The sequence below is a fragment of the Heterodontus francisci genome, chromosome 5 (assembly GCF_036365525.1).
Source record: "Heterodontus francisci isolate sHetFra1 chromosome 5, sHetFra1.hap1, whole genome shotgun sequence".
Taxonomy (NCBI): domain Eukaryota; kingdom Metazoa; phylum Chordata; class Chondrichthyes; order Heterodontiformes; family Heterodontidae; genus Heterodontus; species Heterodontus francisci.
Window position 1 is genome coordinate 205127230 of NC_090375.1, and position 12723 is coordinate 205139952.

Here is a 12723-nt window from a genome sequence, read left to right on the forward strand (position 1 = left end):
GGTAAGGACAGCAGATTTCCTTCCCTAAAGGACATTAGTGAACCAGATGGGTTTTTACAACAATCGACAATGGACAATGGTTTCATGGCCATCATTAGACCAGTTTTAATTCCAGGTTTTTATTAAGTCCAAATTCCACCTTCTGCTGTGGTGGGATTCGAACCCATGTCCCCAGAGGAATACCCTAGGTCTCTGGGTTACTAGTCCAGTGATAATACCACTACGCCACCACTGTGTGCAAGAGAATGACAAGAGTCTGCCCAGGAATATGCAAGGAGAGCACGTGTGTTCTAGGGGTGCCCATGAGCATGCTAAGCGTGCCCAAGAGTATTCTAGATGTGCCCAAGAGTGTGATAGCGGGTGACAATAGTGTCCAACAGAGTGCTGGGGTTCACATTAGTGTTAAGGTGTGCCCGAGACAGTGCTTGGAGATGGTAAGAGTGTGATAGCTCTGTCCAAGAGTGTTATAGAGGTGCCCAAGAGTATACTAATAGTGCCCAGAGTCTGACAGAGGTGCCCACAGACGTGCTAGGGACATCCAGCGTGTACTATGGGTGCCCAAACATGTGGTAGAGGTTGGCAGGAGTGTGATAAGGTGTCACGTGTTTACTAGGGGTGCCCAAGAGTGGGCTAAGATTGCCCGAAGGTGTGCTTGTTGTGCTCCAGACTGTGATAGGGGATGGCAGCAGGTGCTACATGTGCCCAAGGATGTGAAAGTGTTGCAGAAGAGTGAGCTAATGTGTTCAAGAGTGTGCTAGGAGAATCTAGATAATCCGAGGGTTGTCCAAGTGTATACTAGGTGTGTGCAGAGTGTGTTCGGGGAGACCAAGCTAGAGGTGGGCAGGAGTGTAGTAGGGGAGCCCAAGAGTGTAGGAGGGATGCCCAAGAGTCTGCTAGTGTATCCAACTGTGAGTTAGGTGTACCCAAGACTGTGCTAGGTGAAAGTAAGTGCTCGCTAGCAGTTCGTCGATTGTGCTGGAGTTGTTCAAGTGTGTGATAGGGGGGATCAATTGTATACTAGCAATGCCCAGTGTGTGCTAGAGTTTCCAACGTGTATGATCAGTGTGCCCAGTGTTGCTAGGGATGTCCACAAGTGTGATAGGGTGCCCTAGTGTGTACCACGGGTGCCCAATTGTGTGTTAGGAGTGATCAGGTGTATGTTACATGCGTCCAAGAGTGTCCTAGATAATGGCAAGTGGGTGCTAGGAGTGCCCAAAATGCTCTAGCTTTGCCCAGGAGTGTGTTAAGCCTGCCCCAGTGTTCTGGTGGTGGCCAGAGGGTGATAGGTGTGATGAAGAATATTCTGGTGTGCCCAAGAATCTACTCGAGAATGGTAAGAATGTGCCAGTGGTGTCTTAGAACGTGCAGAGGTGAACAAGGTTGTGCTTGGGGAGCCCGTGTGCGGTAAAGATGCCAAAGAGAGTGCTCAGTGTTTTCCGGAGCGTGATAGGCCTGTCCAAGAGTGTGATTGCGGACAATAAGAATGTGCTACAGGTGCCCAAGATTGTGACAGGAGTGAGCAGGTGAGTGGTAGAGGTGACCAACAGCATTCTAGTTGTGCCAAATAACGTGCTAGTGGATGGAAAGAGTGTGCTAAGGGATGGCAAGAGTGTGCTAGGAGTGCACAGGTTGTGCTAGGATTGTCCAAGGATGTGCTAGTGGTATTCAAGTGTGTGCTGTCGTGCACAAAAGGGTGATAGGGGTACCCAGTGTATGCTAGAGGTGACAAACAGTGTGCTCACTGTGCCCAGCATGTGCTAGGGATGCAGAGGGGCGTGATAGGGGTGACCAAGTGTGTGCTAGGAGATGGCAATTGCGACATTGGGGTGCCCAAGAGGTGCTGAAGTGTCCAAAATTGTTATGGGTTGCCCAAGAGTGTGATAGGTGTGTCCATGAGTGTGTTAGAGAATGAAAAGAGTGTGCTACAGGGGATCAAGAGTGTGCAAGGAGTGAGCAGGAGTGTGTTAGCAGTGCCCATGGCTGTGCTATGTGCGCTGAGATTGTGCCAGGGTTGTTCAGATGTGTTCTAGGCATGCCCAAGAAAACGACAACTGTGCCCAAGACTGTACTGTGGTGCCCAGAGTTAGGTGTGCCCAGTTTGTATTAAATGTGCCAAAAAGAGAGTTCAGTGTGTCCAGAGTGTGCTAGGGCACTGTAAGAGTGTGCTAGGAGTGAGCAGGTGTGTACTAGGAGTGCCAAAGTGTGTACTAGGTGATGGCACGTAGGTGCTCGGTGAGCCCAGAATGTATTAGGGGTGAACAAATGTGTGATACTTGATGTCAAGTGTCTGCTACGAGTGCCCAGATTGTGCTCGGTTTGTCCAAGAGTCTGCTAGGTGCTCACAAGTGTGTGATAGGGGTTCCGAAGAGTGACTTGGGGTGCCCAGAGAGTGATATGGTTGCCGGAGGGTATGCTAGATGTGCCCAATGTGTACTAGCAGTGCCCAAGTTTGTGCTCAGAGTGGCCAAACAAGTGCTCGGGGATGTCAGGAGTTTGCCAGGATATCCGAGTGCATGATAGGGGTGATAAAGTGGGGGCTACGGTTACCCAAATATGAGCTTGTACCCAGAGGTTTATTGGTGTGCCCAAGAATGTGCCATGGGTGCCCAAGAGTGAGCTAGGGGGTGACAGCAGTGTGCTAGTTGAGCCCAAGTGTAAGCTTGGTGATGGCAGGTGTGAACCCAAGTGCGTATTAGGGGTACTCAGAGGTCAGAAGCTCATAAGAACTAGGAGCAGGAGTAGGCAATTCAGCCCCTCAAGCCTGCTCCGCCATTCAATATGATCATGGCTGATCTCATCTCGGCCTCAACTTCACTTTCCTGCCCGTTCTCCATAAACCTTCAACCCATTACTGATTAAAAATCTGTCTATCTCCTCCTTAAATTTACTCAATGTCCCGGTATCCAGCGCACTCTGGGGTAGTGAATTCCACAGACTCACGACCCTGTGAGAGAGGTAGTTTCTCCTCATCACTGTTTTAAATCTGCTGCTCCTTGTCTTGAAACTATGACCTCTTGTTCTCGATTGCTCCACAAGAGGACACATCCTCTCTCCATCTACTTTGTCAATCCCCTCAACCATCTTATTTACCTCAATTAGATCTACTCTCATTCTTCTAAACTATAGAGAGTAAAGGCCTAAACTGCTCAATCTCTCTTCATAAGACAAACCCCTCATCCCTGGAATCAATCTCGTGAACCTCCTCTGAACTACCTCCAATGCAACTACATCCCCCCTCAAGTAAGGGGACCAAAACTGTACACAATACTCCAAGTGCGGTCTCACTAATGCCTTGTACAGTTGCAGCAACACTCCATACTTTTATACTATATTCCTTTAGCAATAAATGCCAAAATTCCATTTCCCTTCCTTATTACCTGCTGCACCTGCAAACTAGTTTTCTGCGATTCATTCACCAGGACACCCAAATCCCTGTGCACCTAAGCATTCTGAAGTTTCTCTCCATTTAGATAATAATTTGCCTTTGTATTCTTCCGACCAAAATGGATAACCTATCAATGGTGATCAATGGTAAATCAATGCAATAGTGTGGAAGGATATTGGTTCGGAAAATCATGATGTTGAATCTGTATGGGTGGAGCTAAGAAACACCAAGGGGCAGAAAACGTTGGTGGGGGTTCTCTAGACCCCCAAACAGTAATGGAGATGGAAGGGATGGCATTAAATTGGAAATTAGAGATGCATGCAATAAGGGTACACCTGTAATCATGGGTGACTTTAATCTGCAGATACATTGGTCAAACCAAATTAGCAATAATACTGTGGAGGAAGATTTCCTGGAGTGTGTACGTGATGGATTTAGAAAGTATAAACCGGATTGGGCAAAGCCAGTATGGGTTTACGAAAGGGAAGCCATGTTTAACAAATTTACTGACGTTTCTTTTTAGCATGTAACTAGTAGAATAGATAAGTGAGAACCAGTGGATGTGGTGTATTTGGATTTTTAGTAGGTTTTTGATAAGGTCCCACATAAGAGGTTAGTATGCAAAATTAAAGCATGTGGGATTGGGAGTAATGTAACGGCATGGACTGAGAATTGGTTGATAGACAGAAACAAGAGAGTAGGAATAAACAGGTCTTTTGTCCGGGCGGCAGGCAGTGACTAGTGGGGTACCGCAGAGATCAGTGCTTGGGCCCCAGCTGTTCACAATATATAAGAATGGCTTGGGTGAGGAAACTAAATGTAACATTTCCAAGTTTGCAGACGACACAAAGCTAGGCGCAATGTGAGTTGTGAGGAGGATGCAAAGAGGCTTCAATGTGATTTGGACAAGTTGGGTGAGGGGGAAAATGCATGGCAGATGCAGTATAACGTGGATAAATGTGAGGTTATCTACTTTATTTGTAAAAACAGAAAGGCAGATTGTTATCTGAATTGATAGATTGGAAAAGTGGGAGGATCAATGAGACCTGGGTGTCCTTGTACACCAGTCGCTGAAAGCAAGCATTCAGGTGCAGCCCGCAATTCGGAAGGCGAATGGTATGTTGGCCTTCATTGTAAGAGGATTTGAGTGCAGGAACAAGGATGTCTCACTGCAGTTATACAGGTCCTTGGTGAGACCACATCTGGAGTATGGTGTGCAGTTTTGTTTTCCTTATCTAAGGAAGGATGTTTTTGCCTTGGAGGGAGTGCAAAGAAGATTTTCCAGGCTGATTTTCTAGGCTGATTTTCTAGGCTGACGTAAAAGGAGAGATTGGGTCGACCAGGCCTATATTCTCTAGAGTTTAGAAGAATGAGAGGGGATCTCATGGAAACCTCTAAAAGTCTAACAGGACTAGACAGGCTAGATGTAGGGAGGATGTTCCCGATGACTGGGCAGTCCAGAACTAGGGGGTCACAGTCTCAGGATACGGGGTATATCATTTAGAATCGAGATGAGGAGAAATTCCTTCACTCAGAGGGTGTGAACCTGTGGAATTCTCTACCGCAGAAGGCAGTGGAGGCCAAGTTATTAAATATGTTCAAGAAGATGATAGATACATTTCTTAATACCAAAGGGATCTAGGGATATGGGGGAAAGTGGGAACAGGGTACGGAATTAGATGATCATCCATGAACTTTTTTGAATGGCGGAGCAGGCCCGAAGGGCCGAATGGCCTACTTCTGCTCCTATTTTCTATGTTTCTCTGAAGGAGGTGCCACATCTGATGATGACCTCTTTTGCGAATTGTAGCCTCCACAGGCACTGCTCCTGACTCCTGGTTCAGTAGGAGTGGTGATCCTAGAACACCCTTTGTGGGTGGGGCCTTCTATGGAGAGCCCTCCTTCTCCTCCCTGCACACAGAGCTTCCCCTCTCTGCTTCCTCCTCTCCATGTCCTGCTCATCTTGCAGACCAAGTGGTACTGCAACCACTGCCCCCATACCTTTGAAAGACACTGGTCTTTCCACCCTTACTGTGTACAGCAAATCTCCAAATTGCTGCAGTAACTCACCACAGTGCTTCCACAAACTTTACCTCAGCACAAGTCAGTGTAAAACACCTCAGCTGGAACTTGTTGAATGTCCCTTTAAATAGCCCCAAAACAGGGTCCATCTTGCTTCATAACACTTGTTGTTTCAGGAGTGATTAATGAAGACACTGCCAGCATATGCGTTTAACATATTTGGGATCCTGGTGATGTATCAGTCCATTCGGGTAACTGACATCAGGGTAGCACCCATTCAACGTCTTCGGGCTCACACATGGGACGTTCCTGCGTTCATCATTCCAATTCGTTAACACCGTGCGGGCCTTGCAGGAAGTGACCAGCGAAGCATCACGCCCAAGGAAACCTGAGGTAGGCGCCAAAACGTTGCTGGAGGCAATTGTATTTCATCCCCATTATGTTCTCAGAGGGTTGAATGAGAGGTGAGCTCACTGAAACATTCACAATTCTGAAGGAATTTGGCAGGGTAGATGCTGGGAGGATGTTACTCCAGGCTGCAGAATCTGGAACTAGGTGTCATAGAAATATCGAAAGATTGTCAGTCTGAAAGAGGTCATTCAGCCCTTCATGTCCATGCTGACTGAAAGTGAACTATCCAGTTGTATCCTACTTCCCAGATCTTGGGCTGTAGCCCTGTGAGATACAGCACTTCAAGTGTTTATCCAAGTTTATTTTAAATGTTATCAGGGTTTCTGCCTCTGCCACCCTTTCAGGCAGTGAGTTTGTTATGACCAAGGTGGCAGTAATGCCCTGTTAATTCAGTCCCAATACTCCAGAGGTCATAGCATATGAGTAAAGTTTCCCACGTACCAGAAAATAGCAAAGTAAAACATTCTATTTGCCCCCAAAATAACCCACTCTAAACCAGGTTTCTTCAAACAACAACAAAATTAACATTCTAATTTAACAATTAGGCACATTACAGCCTGCCAAACTGAACATTGAGTTCAATCATTTCCGAGCATGACAGGTCGCCCTTTTTATGCTTCGCTATTTTTCCCCCTTTTTTATTTGGTTATTTGATTTTAGTTTTTTTTTCAGTTTGTTTTGTTTGTTTCCACTGTGCTTACCTACTATTTTTTTATGTGTTTTTTTTGTTTGTGCTTGGACTTCTCTGTGCTTTACAGTTGGAGTGCTTTGTGCTTTACAGTCATTCACACCCTCTCTGTACTAACGCTTTGTCTTTCAGCACTCTGTTCGTCTTTGTTCCATGACCTTCTGGTCAGTTATTCTCTGTGACCATCAGCACCTTCTTTTTTGTTATATCTTGCCCCACCCCACTTTACTTGCTTAAAACCTTTCACATTTCCAATATTTGTCAATTCTGAAGAAGGGTCTCTGACCTGAAACATTACCTCTGCTTCTCTCTGCACATATGCTGCCAGACCTGCTGAGTATTTCCAGCATTTCTTGTTTTTATAACAAAGTTAACTATTTATTAATAAACTAAATCTTAAACAATGGGATTAATCTACATGTGAAAAGATGTTATAACTCCTTACTCTTCCTAACCTTCATGTGCACATGTGTACATTCAAAAAGGAGTTAACCAGAGAAAATACTTTTCTCTTTACAACTGTTTCTTTTTAAGGAATAAAAAAATAACTGTGTTCTGGTAGGATATTTCCGGGTTGGTGATGTGTCCCAGAGTCGAACAGCCAGATGCCACTTGAAATCTCTCCAGTATTCTTAGCTTTCAATAAAAAAAACTATTGTGACAAGTTCCAGACTATACCACCTTCGAGGTGAAAAATTGCTCAACTCCCCTCTAATCCTTCCACCAATTACTTTAAAATCAATGTCCCTGTTTATTGACCTCTATGCAAATGGAAATAAATTCTTCCTTTCCACTCTATCTAGGCCCCTCATTATGTTATACACCTCAATTAAATCTCCCCACAGCCTCTTCTCTTCCAAAGAAAACAAACCCAGCCTATCCAATTATTCCCCATAGTTAAAAGTCTCCATTCCTGGCAAAATCCTTGTAAATCTTCTCTGTACCCTCTCTAGTGTGATCACATTCTTCCTGTAATGTGGTGACTAGAACTGCACGCATTACTCTAGCTGTGGTCTAACTCGTGTTTTACACAGTTCCAACATATCCTCCCTGTTCTCGGCCTCGTCCGATAAAGGAAATTATCCCATGTCCCTCCCTGACCAGCTTATCTACCTGTCCTGTTACCTTCAGTGATCTGTAGATGTACGCTCCAAGGTCCCTCTGTTCCTCTACACTTTTCAGAATCCTCCATTTATTGTGTATTCCTTGCCTTGTTTGTCCTCCCCGAATGCATCACCTCACACTTCTCCAGGTCACAATCTCAGAATGAAGGCTTGGCCATTTCTGATTGAGATGAGGTGAAATGTCTTCACTCAGAGGGTTGTGAATCTTTGAAATTCTCTATCCCAGAGAGCTGTGGATGGTCAGTTATTGAGTGTATTCAAGGCTGAGAGCGATAGATTTTTTGCACTCTAAAGCAATCAAGGGATTTGGGGATTGGGAATGAAAGTGGAATTAATGTAGGAGATCAGCCATGAATAAACAGGAGTTTCCTCATCTTGTCCCCTGAGTCTGCTACATAGGAACATGGGTCAGCCCAGTCAGCTGCTCAAACCATTTACACAGGAACAGGAGAAAGATGTTCATCTCCTTGAACCTGTTGCATAGTGTCATGAAGACCTCACCTGCCAAGCATGAGGCATATTAATTTGGTCATATGCACATTAATTTTAAATTGCTGCTGGACTGAAAAGCTAACTTGCTTAAAGGAATCACAACAGTGACTGGAAACATCTTTACATACAAAGAGACAGTTGCCTGGAGAGACAATAGAACCGCTCCCTCATCCAGTTAGCCCAATTTTGATCACCAGACATTGAATGTAGAGCAAGCCAACATTCCATTTCCCTCACCCCCCACCGCTGGTGTGTACTAAGACGAATAGAATCCACAAAAAATACAGAGGAGTTTGTCAATAAACTAGTCACATGACTAACCTGCTGGCCCAGGTTTGGTTTTGAACTGCTCACAGAACATTTTTGGTGAGTCTGCAACTGGACTTGAACAAAGAGTATCTCTCACGCCTGGCTCTCTCTTTCTCTCATGCATTTCCAGATCCACTGAAGACACTTAAACCTCAAGAGAGAAGACTCCTATATGGAAACAAGTTTGAAAGCGTCAACTGGACCCCAACGTAAAAGGAAGATTTACCTGCAACCAAAGACTCGAACTCAAAAGACAGTAAATTAACCCCAGCTATTGCTTCAAATTTTCCCCTTTATTCTTACTCCTTTCCTGTCTCTATCTGTATGTTTGTTTATCGTGTATGCAAGTGAGCATGGTCATTTTGCATATTCACAGTATTTTTAACTGAATTATAGTTTTATGGTTAATAAATTTACATCTTTCTTGTTTAAATCTAAGAAAACCTGGTTGGCTGATTTATATGTCTTGCAATTGGAGAGCAGTGAACAAGGATTCACTGAAGGGGAGCTAAAAACACAGTTTAAAAAAAATAAATAAACCCAGTTATGGTCAAACCAGCCAAAGGCTGAGAGGGAACACCTAGACCCTTTTCTCAACTGCTCATAATACATAGGAACAGGAGGAGGTCATTGAGACGTCTCGAGCCTGTTACCCAGGAGCAGGAACAAGAGAAGACCATTCAGATCATCGAGTCTGTTACAAATGAACAGATGGAAGCCATTTCAGACATAACAAGCCTGTTACTCAGGAACAACTGGAGGCCATTCAGCCCCTGGAGCCTATTACACAGGAACCAATAGAATCCATTCAGCCCCTCGAGCCTATTACACAGGAACCAATAGAATCCATTTACCCCCTCGAGTCAGGAAGACAGAAGATGACCATTCATCTCCTTGAGCCTGTTACACAGGAGTAATCAGAGACAATTCAGTCCCTCAAAACTGTTATCAAAACATAAAATGCTGAAAATACCCAGCAGGCCTGTTAACATCTGTGGAGTGAGAAACAGAAACAGAATTAACGTTTCAGATCCGTAACCTTTCATCAGAACTGGAAAAGGTTAGAAATGCTAGAGGTTTTCAGTAAGTGAACAGGGGGAGGGGAAGAACAACAAAAGGGAAGGTCTGTGACAGGATGGAGGGCAGGAGAGATTAAATGACAAAGATGTCATGGAACTGACAAAGGGAGTGGTAATTACTGTAGTGAAATACAAAGCATTTGTCCAGAGAGAGTGTTAATGGCAGAATCATCAACAGCTCTGTCCGAAAGTAAAAACATGAAAAAGAAGTTTAAGACAGGAACATGATAAAGAAAACAATCAAAATGGTGGTCATGCTGTGAAATTGTTGAACTCAGTGTTGAGTCCAGGAGGCTGTAGAGTGCCGAATCGGAAGATGAGGTGCTGTTCCTTAATCTTTCACTGAACTTCACTGGAAACTACAGCAGATCGAGGACAGAAATGTGGGTGTGAGAGCAGTGTGCTGAATTAAAATGGTAACTGGAAGCTCGGGGTCATGTTTGCAGACTGAGCAGAGGTGTTCTGCAAACTGATCATCCAATCTGTGTTTGGTCTCTCCAGTGTAGAGGCGACTGCATTGTTAGCAGTGAATACAGTTTACTAAATTGAAAGAAGTACAAGTAAATCACGGCTTCACCTGGAGGGAGTGTTTGGGGCCTTGGATAGTGAGGAGAGAGGAGGTAAAAGGGCAGCTATTACTCCTCCTGTGATTGCATGGGAAGATGCTGTGGGAAGGGGATTAGGTGGAGTGGGTGGTGGAGGAGTGGACCAGGGTGTCACGGAGGGAATGATCACTTCGGAATACTGACAGGGGAGGGGAAGGAAAAATGTGTTTGGTGATGACATCACGCTGGAGGTGGTGGAAGTGGTGGAGGATGATCCTTTGGAACTGGAGGCTGATGGGGTGGAAAGTGAGGAGAAGAGGAACCCTGTCACCGTTCTGGGAGGACGGGAAGGGGTGAGGGTACAAATGCGGGAAATGGGTCAGACACGGTTGAGGATCCTATCAACCACAGTGGGGGGAAATCCTCAGTTGGGGAAAAAGGAAGATATATCAAGCACTTTTTTTTTGTTAAATATTTCACAGGATGCAGGCATTGCTGACTAGGCCAGTATATACTACCCATCCCTAATTACCCATGAGAATGTGGTGATGTTATTGAAAGTTGCATCATCAGAACAGATGTGACAGAGATGGAGAAACTGGGAGAATAGAATGGAGTCTTTACAGGAGGCAGGATGTGAGGAAGTGTAGTTGAACCTGTCACTCAGGAACAGGTGCAGGCCACTCAGCCCATCCAGCTTGCTATGTTGGAACAGCTACTGATTTGTTCAACTCCATCCTCACCTCCATCTGTGATGCCCTAGTCATCAGTAAAACCAGGACTCTCTCTCACCCTGACCATTTCCCCTGGCACGGCCCTCATCTCCACTCCCTTATGTCCAGGGTACACAGATTTGAAAAGATATGGCAGACAACTAACTTAACCGTTCACTGTCAGATCGGCTGGAACACATAAAGTAATGTCGGGTCCTTCTCTCGTCTGTGACAAACTGATCACTATTCCGGGATCATCCTGGAATGCAAAGATAACACCGGATTCTTTTCAGTACTGTAAACCATCTTCTCAAACTCATCTCCCCTCCACCCCTCTCCCTGTAACCCTCCACCCCTCTCCCTGTAACCCTCCACCCCTCTCCCTGTAACCCTCCACCTCTCTCCTCTGTCCCCTCAACCCCTCTCCCCTCAAGCCCTCTCCCTGTCCCCTCCAGTCTTCTCCCCTCTACCCCTTTCCCCTGTCCCCTGAACGCCTTTCCCCTCCAACCCTCTCCCTGTCCCCTCCTCCCCTCTCCCTTCCACCCCTCTCCCCTCCAGCCCTCTCCCCTGTCCCCCACTCCTCTCCCTTTCCCCTCCAGCCCTCTCCCCTCGCTCCTCCACCCCTCTCCCCTGTCCCCTCCAGTCCTCTCCCCTGTCCCCACCAGCCCTCTCCCCTTCCCTCTACCCCTCTCCCCTGCCCTCTACCCCTCTCCCCTGTCCCCTCCAGTCCTTTCCCGTCCCCACCAGCCCTCTCCCCTTCCCTCTACCCCTCTCCCTTTCCCCTCCAACCCTCTTCCTGTCCCCTCCTCCCCTTTCCCTTCCACCCCTCTGCGCTGTCCCCTCCAGCCCTCTCCCCGACACCTCCAGCCATCTCCCCTGTCCCCTTAACCCTCCCCCTCCAACCCTCTCCCCTCCACCCGTCTCCCTTTCCCTTCCACCCCTCACTTTCTCCCCTCGCCCTCTCCCCACCACCCTCTCCCTCCACCCATCTTCCCAATCCCCTCCACCCCTCTCCCCTATCCCCTCCACACCTACCCATATCCCCTCCACCCCTCTCCTCGCTCCCCTCCACCCCTCTCACCTGTCCCTTCCAGCCCTCTCACCTGTCTCCTCTACCCCTCTCCCATTCCCCTCCACCCCTCTCCCCTCCACCCACCTCACCAGTCGCCTCCACCCCTCTCTCCTATCCCCTCCACCCCTCACCCATGTCCCCTCCACCCCTCTCCCTTTCCCCTCCAACCCTCTCCCTGTCCCCTCCTCCCCTCTCCCTTCCACCCCTCTCCCCACCAGCCCTCTCACCTGTCCCCCACTCCTCTCCCTTTCCCCTCCAGCCCTCTCCCCTTGCTCCTCCACCCCTCTCTCCTCTCCCCTCCAGCCCTCCCCTCTCACCCCTCCAGCCCTCTACTTTGTCCCTTTAACCCTTCTCCCCTCCATCCCTCTCCCCTGTCCCCTCCACCCTTCTCCCCTCTCCCCCCACCCCTCCACTCCTGTCCCCTCCAGACCTTTCACCTGACCCTTCAACCCCTCTCCCCTCCACCCCTCTCCCCCGTCTCCTCCACCCCTCTCCCCCGTCTCCTCCACCCCTCTCCCCCGTCTCCTCCACCCCTCTCCCCCGTCTCCTCCATCCCTCTCCCCCGTCTCCTCTACCCCTCTCCCCTGTCCCCTGCACACCACTCCCCTGTCTCCTCCAGCCTTCTCTCTGACTCCATCCACCTCTCTCCCCGTCCCCTCCACCCCTATCCCCTCCATCCCTCTCCCCTGACCCCATCCACCCCTCTCCCCTGTCGCTTCCCACCCTCACCTCCAACAATAAGTGTGAGAAACTTATTGACTCTTTGTCACTAAGGTCGAGACTATCCAATCAGCTGTCTCTGCCACATCCCTCCCTTCCACTAGCCCCCCCACCTCCAGGACAAACTTCCTCTAATGTTCCCCCCCGTCCTCGCCCTGAACTC